Genomic DNA, 21,902 nt, shown 5'->3' with positions numbered 1-21,902 from the left:
CAGACCCAGAGCTCGCTTGCTCTCGCTCAGCCCACGTCTGAAATGCCTCAGTCATCTAGCCCGGGATCGAGGGAGGAGGCAGGGCCTGGGAGGAAGGGGAGGGAGAGAGGGAGGGAGCAAGCCGGCTAGCCTGCCGAGCCGGGCGGAGAGCGCGCCCGGGCGCCGGGCAGGGGCGCTCGCCTCTCGCGCGCTCGCCTCGCCTCGCCTCTCCACCAGCCGCGGCTCGTTCTCTCTCCGGCTCTCCCTCTTCCTCCGACTCCCGGCGAGCGAAGCGGGCGGCTGAACCTCCTGCGAGTTGGCGTTCGGCCTCTGGGCGCGACTAAAGCCGGCGGCAGCCGAGAGGTGCGCGCCTAGACTCCAGGCTGCGGCGCTCTTCAGCCCCACGTGGAGCGGAGCTCCGCCTGGCCGCCGCTAAGTAAGGGTCCCCAAGCTCGTGCATCTTGGTCCGGGTCTCCCCTACATCTGGGCTCGCGGGAACGCGAGCGCACGGTTGCGGCAGGATCTCAGCACATGAGTGCGTGGCCCCTTTCCACAGTGCCCCACCCCGCAGCCGTATGCGGGGACCCAAGTACCCTCAGTGCATCTGTATTCTAATACGCGCCGAAAAACACGTACACTCAAACATGTACACAGCTTGAGCCCCCGGCCCTGTCTGCGCTCACTCTGGGAGATGGTCTCTGGATTTTATAAAAATGCATTTACCAACCCTTTCAGATCTCGGCTTCCATTTAGATGCGGGCTCCTGGTATTCTGCCTGGATGTGTGTGTTGGGGGGCGGGGAGGTGTAGAGAAGGGAGACTCCGGTCAAAGTGAGTGCAGTGATGGACTAGGGTCTGGGCCTGTCCCTTTCAAGACGCTGCCTTCACCTCGGGGACCAGCTCCTGGTGGAACTGCTGGTAAGGGGTGGATGAGCTGGTTGGGGGAGGTGCGCCAGCCTCCTATCGTCTCCAGGCATCGCACTTATCTCTTGGTGTCTCAGTTCTTTCTCCACCCCAGGACTTATCTCACCAGAAGTCGGGGGCGAATTTGTAAAACAAACCGTGAAACGCCCCCACCCCAGAGGCGAGGGGATTTGTACCAGTTCAGGTAGGGTGGGGGCCTCATTGAGGGCAGCTGGGAGGGAGGCAGTCAGACCTTACTGATCAGGCCTGTCCCCGAAATGGTTACCGCACAGTGACTCCTGTCCTGGTCAGAAGATTCTCCCAAACCCACAGTTCTCGCTTTTGGGGTGGGGTGGGGGTGACGAGGCCGTCCCTGATTAGATGAATGGAAATCTTGACGATGCTCTTTGACTCTTGCTAAGATAAGAGCCTACTTGGTTGGAAAGGGAATGGAGAACGGGCTGGTTTCCGGGCCTAGGGATTAAGAAACCCATGCCTTCGGACGCGTGTCTGCCTAGACCTGCAGAATCCTCTGCTACATTTTGCTTTGTCCACCCCCCCCCAACACCCCAGCTGCCGGGTCCGAAGTGGGAGCTACTGGAGGATAAAAAGGCAGTGCCATGTGGGCCAACCGCCTCGAGATAGGGGAGGGACTTTTGAGGAGACAAGCTTTTACAGCCGCGCATTTTTGACGCACATGGTTAAGAGCGCTTGGCGCCAGCGCTGAGAATTCCCTGAAGTCACCAGAGAGAATAGAGTCGTTCTGCGAACTTGGTCTGGCTCACCATCTCTCCCCTTTCTCCTCCTTTTGGTCTGTTCTATCTGTGTCTCTGCCCACGGTTAAGCAGAGAGAAAAAAAGAGAGAGAGAAAAGAAAGAAGTGCGGCCCAGAGAGGTGGCTCTTAACACCCCCTTCCGTGTCTCCAGCGCAGGATCCTGAAGGGTGCAAGAGGCCAGACCTTCCCCCTCCTTACACCCACCGCCGAGGTCACTTCAGGGTTTCAGGATTCTCTGGAGGCAAAAAACACCCCCTCCCCCATAGTGCTCTCGGCGGGGCCTGGGGCCGCTTGCAGCGCTATCAAGAGCGGCCCCAAATCCCCGAGATCTGGTTTTGTCTGCACTCGCCGGCCAATCTCTGCCCTGTCGCGTCCAGTAGAAGGAAAATAATGCTGCAACCTCGTTGTGACTGACCTCCTCCTCACCCTCCCGGTGCCCCGAAGGCCCACAGGCCTGGCAGGGAGAGGTTGATACCGGGTCCTCAGCATTATGGCCTCCCGATTGCTTTGAAAAGAGGAGGGGAGTTGCAGATTTTACTTATAAACATCTCGACCTTCTTTCGGCTCTCTGGTGGACCTAGAGCGATTTCTGACCCTCACCCCGCGTCCCCTCCCCTAACCCTCTCCCCAGTTGCCTGTTTTTGTCTGTAGCTCTAATTTAACCCTGGGGTCACCCCAGTTCGCCGCTTCTGGTCCCTGCCCCCACCCCAGTGCGTAAGCGAGGCGGGGTGAGAGGAAAGTTTGCGGGGTTCTCTTAATCGAAAATGTCGACTTCTTGCTAATGGTCTGCAAACTTCCGCCAATTATGACTGACCTCCCAGACTCGGCCCCAGGGGGCTCGTATTAGGCTGGGAGGCCGCTGTAATTCTGGGATCAAAAGCGCGAAGGTGCGAACTCCTCTTTGTCTCTGCGTGCCCGCCGCGCCCCCCTCCTGGTGGGTGATAAACCCACTCTGGCGCCGGCCGTGCGCTGGGTGATTAATTTGCGAACAAACAAAAGCAGCCTGGTGGCCACTGCTTTCGGGTTAAACATTGGCTAGCGCGTTGCGAAGCCCTGTGCCAGGCCTGGCCTCCGGGAGGACCCACAGGCCCGCGCGTCCCCAGTCCTGGCTTCAGAATCCAGCCGCTGGCTCTGCGCGGTCTTTTTCTTTCTTCCCTTCCTGCTTTAGAACCTGGATCTTCTCTCCCTCGGCCTCATGGTTCATGAAAGGCACTTGGGAAACGTTGAAGGAGCCCTTCCCTCAACAGAGTCCAACAAGAGGGCATCGTAAGAGCTGGAGAAGGGAGAGAGAGACCCAAAATCCAGGTCTAAAAAAGACCCACCTACGAATCTTCCTGGTATCCCCGAAATACTCCTCCATCTTTTGAAAAAAAAATTTTTTTTTACTTAATTGTGGGCCTGGAATTTTAGAACAATAAATAAGTTTTTTAAACTCCCTCTATAATCTGTAATGCCTGCAGCGTTTAAATGGGAAAGAGTAGTGTGTGGACATAGGCGAGGATTCAGGATGGGGGACTCAAGGTGCCTCTGCGGAGGGGGCGGGGAACAAAACCAAACCAACTGCACCTGGATCGGAGGTGCCAGCCTCGCCGGAGAGATGCCAGGATTCCGGTGCTGTATCCCACATTTTGCCCATGCTATCTCCTGCCTCAAACTATAATGGAATCCTTTCGTGATAGTGTTTATCTGCATTTTGCAAAAAAAAAAATATATAAATAAATAAAAGATGAGAGGAAGGGGCCTGGAGTGTGGGTAGGCGGGGTCGTTTACTTTGGCGAGTTTGTTGTAAGTACTCTCCGCAGCATGTGTGAGGTCTGGCCAGGAACTATGACACTCCTGCGTATTCCCTTTTCAACTTTCACCCCGGTTTGCCATGAGCTCTTTTCAATCCAAGGTGTCATCTGTTGGGCCTTTCTGTAAATAGAAGGGTATCCATGTTTCTCTTGGGGTCTGAGGCCTAATTAAGAAGTTTCCTACTAGGAGGGGGCACAGGGTGGGGGGGGCACTTCATGTGTAAACTTTTATCAGAGAGGAACTTGCTGCATTTGATCCTCTAATGCTGTCAAGCTTTGAAACCACCCGACTGTGGGACTTCCATCCTCTTTCAGACTCCACTCCCAAATGGGGATGTGATTTTCTTATCACCGATTTCAGCGAAAGAAACTCCCTCCAGAGTACCTGGTTTACAGTTCATGGTTCTTCCTGTCTGTGGTTGCTGGCACCCCCACACAGCCGCCCTCGACCTGCATGCATTAGCACCCCTGTGCTACCCGGGCTCTGGCTCGCCCAAGTGCAATTCAGCTTGGGGGTGGGATTCAGGTTTCTGGGCAGAGCTGGAGGGCTTCCTTTTCATCCTGGAGTCTTGGAATCACCATCTCTCCCACCTCCTGCTCCCCAAAGTTTGCTCTGAGAACTTCCTTCCTCCCAGGAGTCTGGTGTTTGGTCCCTTTGCGAAAGCAATCAACGTGCCCACCTTTCCTCTGTTCAGGATAGGCACCAGCCTCAGGGCTGGACCAGACAGGGCAGGGCATCTCACCTTTTGTTTATCTGTTGCTTTCTTCCTCTCCCCCTCCTTTTCTTTTCGAATGTAGATGCGTGATCTTCTGTAATCTTTTACTTCTCCTCCCTGATTCTAGCTCTTGCTTGGCTGCAGTTTCTCCTTTTCTGCCTCCCTCTCTCAGCCTTAAAGTCTTTCCCTTTCTCTCTCTCTCCCCTCCCCCTCCTGACTTCTCTATTCTTTCTCTTTATTTTTCTCTGTTTTTTTTTTTTCTGTCTGTCTTGGTTCTTTTTGAATTTACTATCATCTTTCTAACTCAGTATTTCTCTTCTCTCCCTCCCTCATCTTTTCCAGTGACTTTGACAGACTGGAAATACTCTTCCTGGGGCCCAAGGAAACATCTTTCCCTCCCTTCCTTGGCTAGGAAGATACAAAGTGTCTTAAGAGATAGAAAAGTGGTTTGGTTCATCTGTCTCATTAGAAGTTTTACCTTCTCTTCTTGGCTTTTCCAGAGTCACCTTTTCCTGGAGTTGGCCCCCATCCCCATACTCTCTGCCTGTCTGAGAGCTCTAGCGCTCTTCCTCACCCCAACCCCTTTCTGGGGCCAGAGCCCAGGGTGAGGGGCTGCATTCCAAGCTCCTGCCTTGCTCCAGCAGCACGGAGCTTTCCTGTAACACATATTTCTCTGTCCTCTGACATCCTTCTAAATTATTGATCAGGGTGATTCGGTGCAAGAGTCTGAAGTGTGTGTGTGTGTGTGTGTGTGTGTGTGTGTGTGTGTGTGAGAGAGAGAGAGAGAGAGAGAGAGAGAGAGAGAGAGAGAGAGAAAGGATTGTCAAAGTTGTCTAGCTTGGGGAAGCAGTATTTTTAGTACAGAGACTCACTTTGGCGCCAGTTGGTTTATGCTGTTTCTAGAGCATCGTTCGTTATACACTTAATCTGTGCTCCCCTACTTCCTTTATATGTATGTCTATTTTTGATAGAGGTGAAATGAAAAGATTATGCTCTCCATATTATTCTCATTAGCACCTACCTTTCATCAAAGTCCCTCACCCTTCCAAATGGCAAATTTGTACACAATGATTTAGATAAGTTAGAAGGGAAATGGAGAAGGTAAGGGAGTGTCTAGGAAGGACACTTTTATACATCTGGGAAGGGTTTTTCCTCTTTTTCTCTCTCTCTCAGGAAAGTAACTAATTGTGGTTTCCTAATGTCAAGCCAATCTACATCTTCAATGTTGTCTCCGGGTGTGTGTTTTACCCAATTTCATAAAACTGAAAGAAGATGAAAAATATAGTGTAATGGACATTACTTAGTCGAACAGAAATGAATTCACAAGGAAGAGGCTAGAAATTTTCCTTTTTAATTTTTAATTTTTAATTTTTCTGATTCAGAATCAGCAAGATGCTGGCTGGAGCTAATTTTTGCCCCAGGTCTTTTGACCACCCCACAGCTTTCTTTCTTCAACACCATCTTCCTAGATTTTTAGCTAAGACAGGTAAGGATGTAAATGGCCCAGCAGAGATTGGTGCCAGGATTTTGTCTGGTGGGTTTTGGGGCTGGGGACAAAATATTTTGAGAGGGAGGAAGAAGGAGAAGGAGAAATGACAACACTCTCTGAGCCTTACAGAGGGAGGGTGACATCCAGGCAGGGGAACATACTTCTGCAGCTTGCTGTTGTTAGATTCTTTCCATTGTGATTGGTGTTATGAGGTGCCAGGGTTGTGGGGGCATTGAGGTCTCACTCCCACGAGTAGATGGGGCAGAGGGGACAGGGAGGTCTGTAAGAGAGAGGGCATGGCAAATTCAATGACCACTACTGTCAGGAAGGTTGACAGGTCAAAGAAAGATTGTCTCCTCCAAATCTGCTGAACTAACTGTCCCCTTCTAGCCTTGGACACGTTTTCTCAATTTGAGCACAATATCCATTACTATTTCTCGTACTGGGTTTCAATTAAAGACGGTGAGAGCCAAAGGTTTGCTGGTGTGTGGGGATTCATCTGTCTCCAAGCAGGACCTATAAGTTTTACTTGTGTTTTTCCTCTCGGTTCTTTCTGTTTCCTTCTGGTAGCTTCACCTCTGCTCTTGCCCAACCCACCTGTGTACCCACAGGTACTATGTGCCGCCAAGTTAAAGGAAAGAGGAAAGGTGATCACATGGTCAGTCAGTGAGCTGTCATGCCCGGTGAAGCTCTTAGAGATAGATGTAGCTGACCTTGAGGGTGCCACAGCTTCAGAGAGGGATTTACCTTTTCTGAGTGGCACAGGAATTTGAGAGGTGCTTAGATGAAGAGTTCCAGGTTTCCCTGTCTCATTAAACACTGATAAAAATCCTTCCTGCCATGCACACCCCCATTAAAAAAATCTAATCTTTTATGCAGTTATCTTTTTGCATTCCTAGGACCCAGGATGGTGGTCCTGCTTCTGTGGTATGTGTGTGGCAGATGGGGTGGGAAGGGGAAATCTGCTGCTGAGACCAGGATATGGGTCTGAGATTCAGGATCTGGAGTCCAGGCCAGGACTGCCACTAATCAGCTGTCTATAGTCAGAACTCTCTGGCCATACCTGCTTCTCATAAACTCCAAACTAAGCATTAGCTCTTCCACCCCCTCACCCTCCTCTGATCACAGACGCATCCTCCCAGGCAACCAAGCAAAGGTGTAGCTGCACCTTTGTGCCAGTGTTAGTTACTTAACCACACGGAGAACTTCCTCCCTGTGTTACCAAAAGGAACAGCAGCCTCCACAATGTAGCTTTATGTCCAGTCCTGGTATATCCCCCTGCAGCCCAACCATCCCTCCCTCCCAATAATACATAACAAATTCTGCATATTTTAAATGTCGTAAGCCCGGTAGTACATCTAGAGAGTAATTAGTGGTCATTGGAGAGTTGCTTCTCTCTCCAAGTCCCAGGCTGAGGTGCAGGTAGTGGCCTGAGAGATCCCAGAAGCCCTTGAAGTTCTCTTCCTTGTGGTTGGATACACTGGGGCTTAAGAAGTTTCTCTTTTCTTTCTTTTTAAAAAATGTCGATTGTCTTTTAGGGAAGGGAAAGACCAGAAGGCAGGGAGCTTAGAGAGAGAGTGTTTGGAATTGCGAGGTTGCTTCTACTGAGAATTGCTTTTGCTAGCCTTCAAATCCCCATTCATTTCATCCTCAAGTCAAAATCCTCCGGCAGGCGGAGAGGAATGGCCTCCAGGACTGGAATCCTGCCCTCCCCTTCCCCAGAAGCGGGCTTTCTCCTTTCCCCTGCCAATGGCAGAAGCTGGGCTCCAGGAAGGAGTTGGAAGTGAGGGACCGCCAGGGCGCCCGGTGAGGTTCTTTCGGTGATGGTTTCCGCCCCGGGAGGGGGAATCACCTACCATGCCCCCTTACCCTGGTTGCAGATAACAGAAGGTGGATGTGCCTCGGTGCAGATCCAGGCCTTGCCGAGAGCAAGGAACCCAAAAAGACGCTCCTGACCTCGGATTGCACTCCCGAGGCAGCACACGGAAGGGGACAGGGCCCGGATCCTGCCCCAAACGCCACACTGTCCCGCAGGGGAGAATAGGGGTCTGGGACCCACTGACCTTCCCTGGCCCTCGGTGGCGACGAGTTCCCGACGCGCCTGGAAGCCGGCGAACCAGCAGGTAACCAGCGCTGGTTACCTGCCTGCGCTCTCCAGCTACCGGGGCGGGGCGAGACGGGCTCCCCGGGGGCAGGATCGCAGAAACCCAGGATTGCAGGCACTCAGTGCAAAGCCGCTCACCTACCCCCGGCGTCCCAATATATTTTTTCCAGCATGATTCCTAGAACAAATCGGAGGTGGATGGTAAAGACCTGGGGCGGGGGGAGTCGTCCCCAAAATGAAAGAGAAATATGGGGAATGCAAAAATATATCTCTGACTCCCAAAGTGTTGGAACAGCGATCCATGGCAAGGAACAGCCTCGGGAGAAAAACAGGACCAATCTGACCGGGAGAGTGCGGAGTGCGGGGCGGAGAGCGGGTGGAGGGAGCGTTCTTCTCTCCCACCGCTGGGGTGTGTTTTTACATGTTTTCTTAGCAGCCAGTTCCATAAACAGGTCAGCCCTACGCTGCAAGCCCAGGGAGTTTCAGCCGGGCTCCAGCTTCCAGAGGAGCCCCGCTCTTTCCCACTCCTCGCCCCCCCCTCTGCAAGCCGGGGGCGCTGTAGGGTGGGGAGGAGGGGACACCGCCTCCCACTTCTTGACTTGCAGGGTTTGCTTTTGAAATGGCTCCTCTTGTCTTCAGACGGTAAAATATGAGTTCCCCACATGTCACAATCTGGTCTTCTGGTACCTCAAGCATGATTTGGGGAGGGTGGGGGTGGCTGCTCTAATTACCTCTGAGCTGGGTGGGGGTGGGGCGGGGGGATTCTCTCTTTGCAACCCTGCCCTACTGGGGTGCGGGGGCGCATGCATTATTAAACCCAGACGCTGGGTCCAGGGGTTGGGGCCATGCGGAAAAGATTTACAATTAAGCCAACTGGGGCCGAATACAGTCATCCAACGTTTGCAGGTGTAAATAATGCCTAGTTTTTTTTTTTCCCCCCTCGTTCCAAGCGACTTCATCTCCCACCCCCACACCGCCCTTCCCACAACTGTAGACCTTTGGAGAAAGGGGGAGAGAAGAAGGGAGGGTGCGGCCGAATTAGAATTTTCTGTTAGACAAGTTCAAATATGACGTGGTATTCACTTTTATGCTGGTGTATCAATGCCGTGAGGAACCCGGATGGGCTTCTCTGTTCCATTTCTCCATTTAGAATTTGAGAATAGCTGGAGTCAATGGAAGGCCTTTCTTTCCACTCTAGTTATGGTTTTCTAAAGGGAGTTTTAAGATGTTGTAGTTGAATTGTGAAGCTTTTTAGTCGTGGAGATTGGATGAGAGAGGGGTAAGAGACCCAGGAGATTCCCTTTGGTGGGGGATCTGAGTATTGTCCCCAGACTAAACCTGGAGGAGACGTGGGCCTGGCTTGCTGGGGGACAGCAGAGGCACGATTCGTTCTAAAGCTTCTATTTAGATCTTCCTAGTGTTTGGAGAGTTTACTGAGCCGTGCATGGGTCCAACTTCAAGCTTCTATTCCATGGCATTATTTAAATGTAAGAGAATGTTAGAAAAAAAAAAGTTCTTTGTGGGTACAAGTGTGTACATATGGACATTCCAAGTAGCCCAGAATATGAAATTAAATCTCAGATTAAAAAATGCATTGCAATCACACCCCACGGGCAGACTCCAATTTGATCAATATAGACAGAGTTAAATTTGTTTTGCAGCTACGCAGCTACTCCTTTTCTCTCGGAGCAATAAAGTCTGTCTGTTACAAATTACCAGGGAATTGGAGAGTATGCCCCCCCACCGTTGTTCGATGTTTTGAGTCTCCCACTAACCCGCTCAATAATATATGTAATATGTGTGTACACAGGCACTTTTCCAAAAAATTAGCGATAACATTCCGGGTGTATGAAGAGTGGCGTTTTCCCTCTCTTTGCATTTAGGATTCCTTGCACGGCTCGGTTACCACTCTGGAGACGCAGCAGTGGTGGGATTGACACCCACCGGAGCCTCGGGGAGGAAGTTTTCCGCCCATGGAGCATGTAAGGGCAGGGCGTCAAGGCGCCTGACTCCAGCCAGGATAAGGTCATAGGTGTAGAATTAGGAAGGCAGGACTTAACATGTTGGAGGCGGAGGGAGATTGCAAGCGTCACCCAGCCTGGATTGAACACCCGCCCCCCCCTCCAGCTGACACAGTGGTGGCGCACTTTTCTTCCTCCACCTTTTAAACAGTCCTTTTCCAAGGCACATGATGTGCATATGTCAAGGGGGAAGGGGCTCAATGACCCCCAAATCAGTCCTCACCAGAACGGAAGTGCCCAGCTAGGGAGAGGAATGGAAGAAGAACCAATGCCCCCTTGAGAACCAACAGCATTCGCCGTCTCGCCGCTGGATGGCGCTCCCTCGAGACGAGGCTGGCACCAGTCTGGGCGCTACTGCTCCTGGGCGAATCTCCGGGGACCCATGGGGTTGGGGGAGAGGCCCCAGTTTGGAGCCTCCGAGATGGTAGTTCCAGACACTTGGCGACGTCAAAGTTTTTCTTGGAGGCTGGGGCGAGACAGTCACCCAGAGCCTTCCGTATCTGGAGGGTGGAACAAGGGGACAGGGGCTGGTGAGAACCGGGATGTGGGGAGAGAGCCCTTGAGTGAACCAGCAACTCATGGCTAAGGCTCCACCTGCCCGGTAAACAGACAAGCTCTGTGTGTGTGTGTGTGTGTGTGTGTGTGTGTGTGTGTGTGTGTTGATGGTGGTGAAGAAAGCTAGAGAGGAGGCTAGCCAGACAGCTTGGAGATGCAAGAACAAAGTTCGCAAACTTGCCACACTGCTACCCTTTGCTGGATCCCAACTGCTGGGGTGGAAATTGGAGTGGCTGCGCTTACCCTGGATCAATCTGAATTGTACCTGCAACTGAGAACCACAGGACTGGGATGCACCTCACCTTCATGACTTTGCAATGATAAGGGTGTAGGGCCCCTTGGAGATTGGGCATTACCCACTTCCAGGTGTCAGGGGTCATTAGAAAAGATCTCCACCAAGGTGAACTCACACTGGCTGTTTCTGGGGGAGCTGTAGGCTATATCATTGGGAAAAATAAATTCATTCATTTAACATGAATTGAGTGTGGGCTGCATAACACTACCAGGTTTTGCCTTTAGACTTCATGGTCTTGTCAAAAGTTACTTGAGAAGCTTGGGGAAAGAAAACAATAACTGTAATTAAAAAAAAATGTGTGTCAAGGAGAGCTACAGGGTCTGGATAGAAGAGTCGCATATTAGGACTTCAGGAGGGATGGCACTCATTTCTCCAAATGTGACCACAGTACTTGGATGCTGTTAGATGCTCAGTATATTCATTAGCTGCAAGAATAAGAGTCAAGGAAGACAGGAAGACAAATAGAACACAGGGGACATTGTCCCTGCATTGGGTAGAACACACAGCTGCTTTCAAAATTCATTGGAAGAAAACCAGCATCAAACTTATTAGCTGCTCCTCCAGTGGATTCGGATCCACCCAACAAGACAGGGAAAAGCAGACATGGTCTAAACTAGGAAGTGATGTTTGGTATAAGAAACAGAAAATCCCACTCCATCATGCCACAGATATTTATTAAGAGGATTCTGAGAGCCAGGTATCTTTGGAAGGGCTGGAAATTCAAGGTGAATACAAGCCCGGTGCTTGCTGTTTTGAGTTTTGTTTACCATACTATTCCTCTTTTGAAGATGGGTTAGATTGAGGTCCATCCAGGAAGGGTGGGGAGCTGGGAGGTTGTTTCAAGGTCTTAGAGCAGAAAGGCAGAGCTGAATTGGTCCCAGCTCTCCACGGCTGGCTGTTTGTGGAGGTTGTGCTGAGTGGTTCCCACTCTCCAGAAGAGACAGCATTTGAGAGTTTTGAAAATCTTGAGGACATCCCTGACATGAAGGGCAGGGTCTACCCAGGCACCAGGAATGAGCAAGAGTCTAATCCCAACCATGGGTTGCTCAAAGGACTCTCTTGGATCTGCCTGTCTGGGTTCTGAGCTCAAAGGATCTAACCTCTTTGCCTACCAATAGGCAGTAATGCAGCTCTTCTTTCACTGAAAACTATGGGCTAGAGAGCTAAGAAGAGTCTCTCCAAGTCACATCTTTAAGAAATGACTGCAAAAGGATTCGCCCCTCCCCCACAGGGTTTCTGCGGTAGAGATCCCTCCCTTCATTAGTACGCCCCAAATTCAGCTCAGTCTCTGGGACATGTTTTGTGATCATCAAATGTTTGCTGATTGAATAAACTAATTCTTGTTTAATTTCTTTTTGAATAGGACATATCTTTAAAAAAAAAGATCAGAGACATAATGAGGCAGGATGGGAAGAGAAGCTCGATGCGATGCGGCGGGGGTGAAACCTCTCCGATCACCCGCGGGTGCTCCTGGCGGGGCTGGGCCACTTCCCACCAGCTTTGCAAAGACGCCTGCGATGATTTCCTTTCGCCTATATTTTGTCCCAGACTTCGTTCAGGTGATCGATAAAGGAGACAAGCCAGCCCACCCCGAGGTCAATACAATCGATGCGGACCTCGATGGCACCTCCAAGACGGGAGAAGTCTCTCCCGCGTCTGTGCGCTAAAGAGTTCCACCCAAAAGATTTTGGGATTTTGGATTTCTCAAAGTTGTTCCTGAACTGGAGACAGGATGAGCTCCACCCAGGTGAGCCTCGGGATACCTGCCCAGGAGAGCGTCCCCCATTTCCACACCGAGTGTAGGGGTGAATTTATCACCCAGTCATTGGGTCTTGGAAGCCTCCTTGCAGAATTCGTTCTTGAACCTCTCCGCCTTGGGATCAGACTGCCAAATCGTCGCGCAGATATCACACTCTCCTTAGTTCCTGATTCCCCACTAGAGAAATAGGTTTGTTATAAAATGCAGTCTATTGGAGAGGAAAATCCTCACCAAGATGAACTGTCCTGAGAGTTTCCCCCTAGGACAGTTCAGTGAGGAGAGAAACCCCAGGGGGCAGGCACTTTCCCAGCGATGGCCATTCCGCAGGTGAGGAACACCCAGACAGAAAAACACTGAGATCCAAAGACTTGTAGGAGGTCCCACTTCTTGTGTTTGGGGGAACTGGGCTTCCCCCCTGGGGCCCAAGGTGTTGTTTGGCTTTCAGTAGGCAGCATAGTCACTTCCACAGTAGGTCCACAGCAGCGATCTGTTCTCTTTGTCCTTTAGAGGAGGAGGTGCCATTGAACCCTTTCCCAGGGAGATCTGGAAACAGCCTTCCTCCTCTGATCCCTTCAGGAAGCAATTGGTGGGCAGAGGACGCCATGCCTACACTTAAACTCTGGAAATGTAGATATTTTTAATGGAACAAGGAAAAGATGGGAGTGTGTGTGTGTGTGTATGTGTGTGTGTGTGATCAATATGGCCCAGACAGCCCTTCACAAAGGGGCTCCAGGCGGGCGCCTCTGCTGCAAGCCTCCACCCACCGCCCGCGGCGAATTAATTGGGCCCTAAAAGAAGGGGCGATGGAGCTTCCCGTTAATTAGTCAAGAAATGAATCAAGCCCTAGCGGCCTGGCAAGGGCTCCTGGGGCTCGGGTTTTGTGCAAGCCGAATTGGTCGGTGGGGCGCTGCGCCTGGGCGGGGTGGGGCGCGGCGGGAAACCCAGCGTGGACGCCTGGGTCCTCCTGCGCCCTGCACTCTCCCGGGCTGTTTCCGTCTGTCCCCCGCCTTGCTTCTTTCTTCCCCTTTCGATCTTGGTCCCCGCCCTCCCTCCCCTTCCTGGTTCTCTCCTGCTCCCTGAACTTCATCGGATTTTCTACCCGCCCGCTGTCGCGGTCGTTGGTCTCGGTAAAGCTCCAGCCTCTGCCAGACGGTCGGTCTTGGGGCTGTGGGTTAGAGCCCTCGCCGGGGCTGTCGGGAATCCCTGACTCTGGAAGACTGGGTGGGAATGGACACCTGCCTAGGGGTCTGGTGTGTTCTTAATAGGAAGCTTGGCTCTGCTGTCGCCTTGGATCCGGGATGTTGATGGCATTTTGAAAGAACCCTCTGAGATTATGCAGGACTGTAAACCGGTTTGGTAATCACCTTGTCCCCATAGCAGCAAGAATGGAGAAGTAAGGCAGACCTGCCACACTGGAGTAATTACTGAGCATCTGCTGTGTTCCTACCTTCTATTCCCTGGCAAGCACCTCTTTTAACCTCTCCTGTTCACTAAGGCAGTGGAGAGCCAGTTTTTCTCTGTAGAAAAGAAGGGGGGAAAGGCACAAATCATTGACCCTTTTGGCTCCATGTGCTGGATGCTCTTCCCTGAACTAAAAGGACAGGACTTGATACTAAGAGAAATGGGGCCATTTTCCTGAAGTCACCCAGCAAAGAGGGGCAAGGTTGAAGGTTCCATCCTCCAGCTGAGTTTGCTGGCTGGCACTGGCCTGGCCAAGGGACTTAAGGGATCATGTGTCCTCCTGCCCTGGCCTGACACCGAACTCAACAGGAGGAGGTCTCTGGAATCGCCTTGCCCTTCAGCTTGGTGCTAGGATCCTAATTTCGCATCCATCTCTTTGTCTCTCCCACAGCCTCTCTTTCCTCCCCCTCCCCCTCCTGGACCTTCCCTCCCTCCCTCCCTCCCTCCTCCTCCTCCTCCTCCTCTTCTTTCTCTTTCCAGCTGTTTTTCGACTATGCATAGAGAATCTGGAAAGGGAAGGTCAGATCCTCATCCTCTTTCTTCCAGTGGTTCGGGTAGCTGCCCAGGACTCCCGCTTGGAACTGAGTAGACATCCATCTGCGGTCGGTCCCCAGGCTCTGAGAGGCAGAAGCAATCCCGCCCTGGTTCCCTGTCCTCTCTGCCCTGCCGACCCCCATCCCCTGCTCAGTCTGCTTCCCTGGGTCCATGCAGCCTCCCGCAGATGATTTTGGGAAGGCAGCTGCCCGGAACCGCCTTCTTCCTTTGCCCGCTTGACCGACTTTGGCCCCGAGGTGCCTTCCGCGGCTCTCCGGAGGCCTGGCCGGGGCGCGCAAGGGCTGCAGGAGCGAGCATCCCGCCATGTGCTTGAGGCCTCAGTTTCCCCGCATCCTTTCGGATCAGCGATGGGAGCAGGGAAGAAGGAGAATGGATTGAGAGTTGTCAGGGCTGCGGCGCCCTTCAAAAATGGAACCACTGATCTCCGCCTTCAGAGCCTGCCGCTTGCGGGGGATGGAGCCCGGTGGTAGAGCGCCTGCTTTGCATGCACGAGGCCCTGGATTCCATCTCCAGTGCCAAAACCCTAAAATAAATAAATAAACAAAGCCACGAGCTTCGCACCTCACTCTTCTCCGGAGGCTTTTATCCACCTCTGCGCTCAGGAGACCTGACTGGGAATTTCTCACTTTCACTGAGTAAGGAGCTCTCCAGCTTCTAGACCCTGGTTTCCTTAAGTGGGGCCCACAGCACCTGCGGACTGGACTGCACACCTAGCCTAGGACAAGTCAGGCCCTCACCTGCAGGTACATCCTCCTGTGGGGCCAGGATGCTTCCTGTGTGCCTATCTGGTCCTTTGTGATGCTGTTGGTGATGGCGCCTTTATAGACCAGGTCAGTGGGTCCCAGCTAAGGGCTGGCACACCCCTGCTGAGCTTAAGGGATGGTACACTACAGCCCTAGAATTTGGGGTGAATCCATTAACCCCTCTAAACCTCAGTTACCTCCTCTGACAAGGGGAACTAACAGGCCCAGACGGAGGACCCTTGTGAGGAGTCAATTGGGTCATGTGTGGGACATGGCTGGGCCTGACCCCTAGCACATAGTAAGTGCTCATTCGTCACGGGAGATTGGGCATGCTAAGTTACCAGAAGGGTTTTGGATCTTTTCATACTTTGGAATATTTGCACGTTCGTCATGAGATATAGTGGGCAGGAGACCCAAGTCTAAACATGAAATTCACTTATGTTTCGTATACATCCCATACACAGAACGAAGGGGATTTTATACAGTATTTTTCATGTTGCCTGTGTTTTGACTGTGACTCATCGCCCGAGGTCAGGTGTGGGATTTTCGATTTCGATTTTGAAATTTTGGATTAGGGCTGCTCACTGTGTATTTGTGTGTGTGTGTGTGGAGAGAGACAGAGAGAGACAGGGAGAGAGAGAGAGAGAGAGAGAGAGAGAGAGAGAGAGAGAGAAAGAAAGATACTCTGTTCTTCAGTTTCTCTCTCTGAAGACTCTTGGCATATACTCAGCCCTCTATGGGCCCCTTTCCTGAATCCCAGGATCTCCAAAACCTTGAGACACCCAGAGATAAAGTGCTCCCTCCCTTCCTCACACTGCAGTGGGTGTCCTTGCTGGGCTTGGAGACCAGGTGTCCTGACTCCAGGTGCAATATGATGTCTTCTCTGTCATTCTCATTCCTCCCCAGGTGAGGGGAAAGCAATGATCAGCAAGAAAAAAAGAGCTTTGGAGAAAGAAGGAACACTGGTGGGTGCTTGGAGTGCCCCTGGGTGGGACCCCCAGCAGCAGTGAACTCTGCATGATCAGGGGGGATTTCTGACTCCTAGGCAGGGCCCTGGGAGCCTCTGTGCATGGTTGCTGTCCCCTCCCAGGGTCAGACTGCACCTGGCCAACTCCTAGTCACCTGCAGAAGCTCACTGTCTGCCTCCCCAGTCCTCTGGGTCCCTGCAGATCCACAGGGGCAAGAGACTGACCATTCCTCCTCTGTGAGAGCCAGGGTGGGGGAGCTTCAGGATGGCGAGAAATGACCCAGGACAGTGACAGAGAGCAGGGGACAGAAAGAGAGTAAGGCACTTAGATAAAAGAAGGAGAAAACAGGGAAGAAGACAGACGGACATGGAGGGATTGAAAGACAGAGCCTGGGAGGCGTGGTAGCAAGAAGAGGAGGGGGAAGAGACAGGGGTAGTTCATAGGCATAGCCAGGTCATGTCACACCATGACACCAAGGAGACAAAGGCAGAGAAAAGTACCTAAAGGCAGGGAGAAAGCTGAAAAATTTTAAAAAATGAAAATATGAGGAAGGCGCGTGACCGGGTGTTCCCCAACATCCGCAGGCCATGATCTGGCCCCATAGAAATGCTTCCATTAAATCAAGACTGAGTGGCTCCAACCCCCAATTCCCTGAGCAGCCTCCATCCCTGGGGGAGTGTGGTTTTAAAAACTCTAGAAAGCATCCCGTCCTGGGATCTCAGGAGATGAGTTATCATTCATTAGGGGTTTCCAGGGGCCCTACAGGGCCTCTGGGGTAGAGGGTGGGGAGTGTGTGGCCAAGGGCTTGTGGGGAACAACTCTGCCACCGGAGTCACAATGAAGCACCCCCTCCCCACCCCGACACCTCCAGACACACCCACCAGGAAGGTCTGCAGGTGCCATCCAGTTGGCCCCGAGGAGGAGGTGGGGTCTTCCCAGGGCCCTCGGATTCCCAGAGTGCATTTGGTCAGCTGGACAGCAGCCCTCCCAATCCCCCTGTGCTTCCCTGGAGAGTGATGGGTGGGGAGCAGCCACTGCCCTCCTGCCCCCAGCATCTTGTGACACTTGACAGGAGTCCCCCCCCCCCCAGCTCATCACTGATCACTTCAAATAAACCACAGCTCCCCTGGCCTCCCTAACTTACCTCCCAAATGTGTCTGCCAGGAGCGGTATTTTAAAAGGGACATTTTAATGGTAGCAAATAAAAGGATCTCTTTTTTCCTTTTCTCTTCCCTCTCTCTTTGTTGCGAGGCTCCTGTTTGCTTTGCTTTAACAAACAGCTGATGGGGTTTGTTTTAAAGGAGCACTAAGAGAAAAAAAAGTGTACCCACAGGGCAGGCCCGGTGTTAACTGTGGACAAGCCCGTGTGTGTGTGTGTGTGTGTGTGTGTGTGTGTGTGCTCGTGCGCGGTGTGCAGGCCTCCTGAGTGTGCCTGCAGTAATAAATGAGACCTGCTTCAGGTGCAGAAAGCTGGGAGGGGGACAAGAGGAATGCAGGGGCAGATTTACACCTGTCCCTCCAGCTGCTATTGACAACACTTAGAGCCTCCAGAGATGACCCTTGGTGCCGGCTTGTCTGGAAGCCATCAGGGGTAGTTTTGAAGCAGGAATCTTCAAGTGGACCAGAAGGGGAGCTCTGCCCGGCCCTGCCTGCCTTCCAGGCGATGGTGGTGGTGGTGGCCACAGCAATTGTCCTCAAGTGCTGCCCAGTGAGTGGCCTGGCTTCACTGCCTGTCACCCACCCCTGTCCTTCAGCCCATCCCTCCCCATTTCTTCCTTCACACAAATACCATCCCTGACTTGCTCTACCCTGTGGGGGACTGGCAGGGCAGGGCAGGGCAAGGCGAGGGGTTAGCTGTCCCCTCCCCTCCCCCGGGGCTGGGTCTAGCCCCAGCAATCCTGTGGGATTCCTCGCTCTGCCCTCCAGCCAGCTTCTGCCCCTGCCACCAGCCCCGCCTCACTGGCCAGACACTGGAGTGACTGATAACATCCAGATGCCTCTGGAATCTGGCTTCCAGGACTCTGCAGGAGCGGGGCCGGTGGGCAGCAGCGCCGGCTCTGAGACTTGTTGCCACCTCTCAGAGGCTGATGAAAGCCCCACTCAGCCGGGCCCTTCAGGACGGAGACCCTGGAGCCAGGGCACTCAGAAGGGGTGTTTGACACTCACGCCAGGAACACCGAGTCCCTGACTCTCCACCCCAGGCCCCACAGAGGTCTAGAGGGCTGAGAGGGGGCAGATGACAGGCCACCAGCCGCCAGGAAGGACAAAGGGCGAGGCCACTGCTTTGCCTGGGAATTAGCAGGGACCGGGCAAGCACAGGCTATGGCAGCCTCACGGGGAAACCCAGGAGAGGGTGGAAGTGTGTGGCCTACCCGGTGACATTTTTCGGGGGAGTACCAGGGATTGAACTCAGGGGCACTGGACCACTGAGCCCCACCCCCAGCTCTGTTTTGTATTTTCTTAGAGACAGGGTCTCACTGAGTTGCTTAGCGCCCTGCTAAGTTGCTGAGGCTGGCTCTGAGCTCCTGATCCTCCTGCCTCAGCCTCCCAAACCGCTGGGATGACAGGCAGGTGCCCCTGCGCACGGCCCCCTGGACATTTTAATTCTTTAACATAGGTTTTACTAATCCTCTCACTTTTTCAAAAATGACTTATTAGAAATGAAAACTTCATAGAGTCATTTGTGGGATTCATAGGGAGTTGGTCTCAAGAGCCCCATAGATACCTAAATCTGTGGGTGCTCAAACCCCTTATTTCAAAGGTCCTAGCATTTGCACTTACAGATGCAAGACCCCGAGGATACTGAGGGCCAGGGCACAGGTGCTAGAAGCGGACAGCTTGTCTTTAGCTTCTCAGACGCAGCAGGAAGCCATAGGATGCTAAGTGACGTGAACAAGCAGCACTGAGGGCTCTGAGCCTGAGGTCCACTCTCTGAGCCGAGGGAGGTCAGCCCCTGGGAGGAAGGTGTGGGCCAGGTTAGCAACGCGCCTGTGGCTGGGCTTCATGGGAGGCTGGACAGGGAAGGGGGATTGTTTTCATCCACTGGGGTTCAGTGCTATGGACGCCGTGCTAGTTCTTGTCCTCACTCTGCTTTGACACTGGGCTACTCTGGCCCAGTAGTTACCTGGAGTCTTACATGCTTTAGTGGGTTATAGATCCTGGGTGGAGATTTCTGGTTTTGCTATTTTGGGGGACTTTGGCTGCCGTTTCGCCACAATCCAGAAAGCATCTCCTATTTTTCTGTGCCCATAAAGGTGGCAAAGACTTGTGGTTCCAGTGGGTACCTCCTCAGATTTTTTTTTTTTTTTTTTTTTTTTTTTTTGGTACTGGGCATTGAACTGAGCTCCATCCCCAATTCCTTTTTATTTTCTATTTTTGAGACAGGGTTCTCCCTAAGTTCTCAGGGCTTTACTATGTTTCAGAGGCTGGCCTCAAACTTATAATCCTCTTATCTCAGCCTCCCGAGTTTCTGGTAATTCAGACATGTGCCACTGAACCTGGCTGAATAATCCTTTAGAGACATAGGATTATAATTTTATTTTATTTAAGAGAGAGAGAGAGAGAGAGAGAGAGATAATTTTAATATTTATTTTTTAGTTATTGGCAGACACAACATCTTTGTTTGTATGTGGTGCTGAGGATCGAATCCGGGCCGCACGCATGCCAGGCGAGCACGCTACCGCTTGAGCCACATCCCCAGCCCCAAGGATTATAATTTTAAATAAGAACAACATCAAAATCTAAAAGAATCCCCAGCACAGCAGTGTGTGTGTGTGTGTGTGTGTGTGTGTGTGTGTAACCCAGATTCGAGGTATAGTGGCCCAAGCACTCTGTAGGAGTATATTAAATTACCAATTGAAGCAGTGGTTCTAATTTGTGGTTCTAATATTTTTGAGGTCGAGATGAGCAAAGCAACATTTTGGGGTCTCAGTTGTTTCTGAAATGCAACCTGAAAACACTTGTGATTTCTCTTTGTGACGAAAGTCACATCCAGGGGTGAGAATTCCCTGCCTTTGATGGCCTCTTTTCCTAATGGAAGGAAATGCTAATATGACGGAGATTCGTAAAATGAAAGTGAGGTCCTCTTTCCCCATCAAGTTCAAGATCCGGGAATTCCGGTCATAGACAATTCTGGTAAGAACCCGGGAATCGTACAGGGTTTCTATAGGGACAGAGGAGATTCTCATGAGAAAGAGGCACAGCTCTCCTTGAAGATGGCCAGTCTTCTGATGTGGCCACCCAGGGCAGAGAGAGGGGGTGTTTAACTAGGAAGGCCACTCTCCCCCCCCCCTTTTGGTACCAGGGATTGAACTCAGGGGCACTCGACCACTGAGCCCCATCCCCAGCCCTATTCTGTATTTTATTTAGAGACAGGGTCTCACTGAGTTGCTGAGCACCTGGCCATTGCCAAGGCAGGCTCTGAACTCGCGATCCTCCTGTCTCAGCCTCTGGAGCCGCTGGGATGACAGGTGTGCACCCCCACAACCGGCTAGGAAGGCCAGTCTCTAAGTGACATTTCAATGAATATTTCCCAAAGGGCCCAGGAGAGACCGAGGCCTGGCTGAAGCCCATCTGGGCTCACGGAGGGGGTCTGGGCTGTACCCCTCACACCCCACCTCTGGAACGAGTTCTGGTTAGGTTGGCTCCTCTAGAACCTCAGCTTTCCCACTTAAACAAAAGGGGTCCCCCTGCCCCCTCTCCCAGCCTCACCCCGTAAATGCCCTTGGGGTGCTTTTGCCCCTAAAGTCCTGCAGGAGCCCTGCCCCAGCACCGGGTATCCCCCTCAGCAGACGCAGGCCTGCGCTGCAGCCTTCAGGGACTTGGAGCCCCTGAGACGGGCATTTGGAGGCTGGTTTAAGGGATCGCCAGCAATCAGGAGGCTGGGAGCAGTCAGAACACCCACCAGCAAGTGGAGGTCAAGTTCAAGGTCAGTGGGATCCCCTCAGTGGGTCTGGGGGGTCCAAGCAGCAGGAGAACCACAGCAGTAAGCCACAGCAGCCAGCCACGCCCTGGGTGCCACTCCCCCAGGTGCCACTCGAGGTCTTTCCTTGCTTTATCTAAAGGTACTGATTTCAGGTCTGATATTCATTCATCCAACAGAATCTACCAGAAGGTGACTATGTGTCTGGGGCCAAGAGTGGAGCCAGGACCCCAGTGGAAGAATATATTGCCTCCAAGGACATTCTAGAAGTTAGGTGGTGGGGCTGGTGGATCTTGCTGAGAAGATGTGAGGAAGGTGGCTGGTGAGCCCAGTGAGTGACAGCGGACAATGCAATGAGAGGGCCATGGGAGAAACCTGCCTTTCCCTGCTTTACACAGTGAGAGGGAGGTGCTCCGGTTATCTCTTCATCACTCGGAGGTTCTAACAGGAAATCATTCCTTCCTTCTCTTTTCTCCTTGGGGAAGGTGAATAATCAGGGAGGTCTAGTGACTTGCCCAAGGTCACTCAGCACAAAACAGAACTAGAATTAGAACCTCGGGCACAGTTTCCTTTTGTTCCACCCCGGGAAGCTTTTAAGATCAAGCTGCTCAGCCACACCTTCTCTGGCCACCTTTTAAATGAAGCCCCACCCTCCCCCACTCCCTCGATGCCTGCTCTGTATCATTCAGGGCCATCAAACAGATCTTTTTCCTTTAATTTGCTTATCTTTATTCTCTCTGCTGGGAGAATTTGTCCTTGGAGACATTCCTGAGAAGAGGGAAGAAAGGGAGGGAAAAAGAAGGTAATGAGGTGTGACCACGGTAATTCTCCAAGGTCACAGAGGGGAAAAAAAGAAATCCCGATGG

This window comes from Urocitellus parryii, chromosome 3 (genome assembly GCF_045843805.1).
Source record: "Urocitellus parryii isolate mUroPar1 chromosome 3, mUroPar1.hap1, whole genome shotgun sequence".
Classification (NCBI taxonomy): Eukaryota; Metazoa; Chordata; class Mammalia; order Rodentia; family Sciuridae; genus Urocitellus; species Urocitellus parryii.
Note: the sequence above shows the minus strand (reverse complement) of the source record.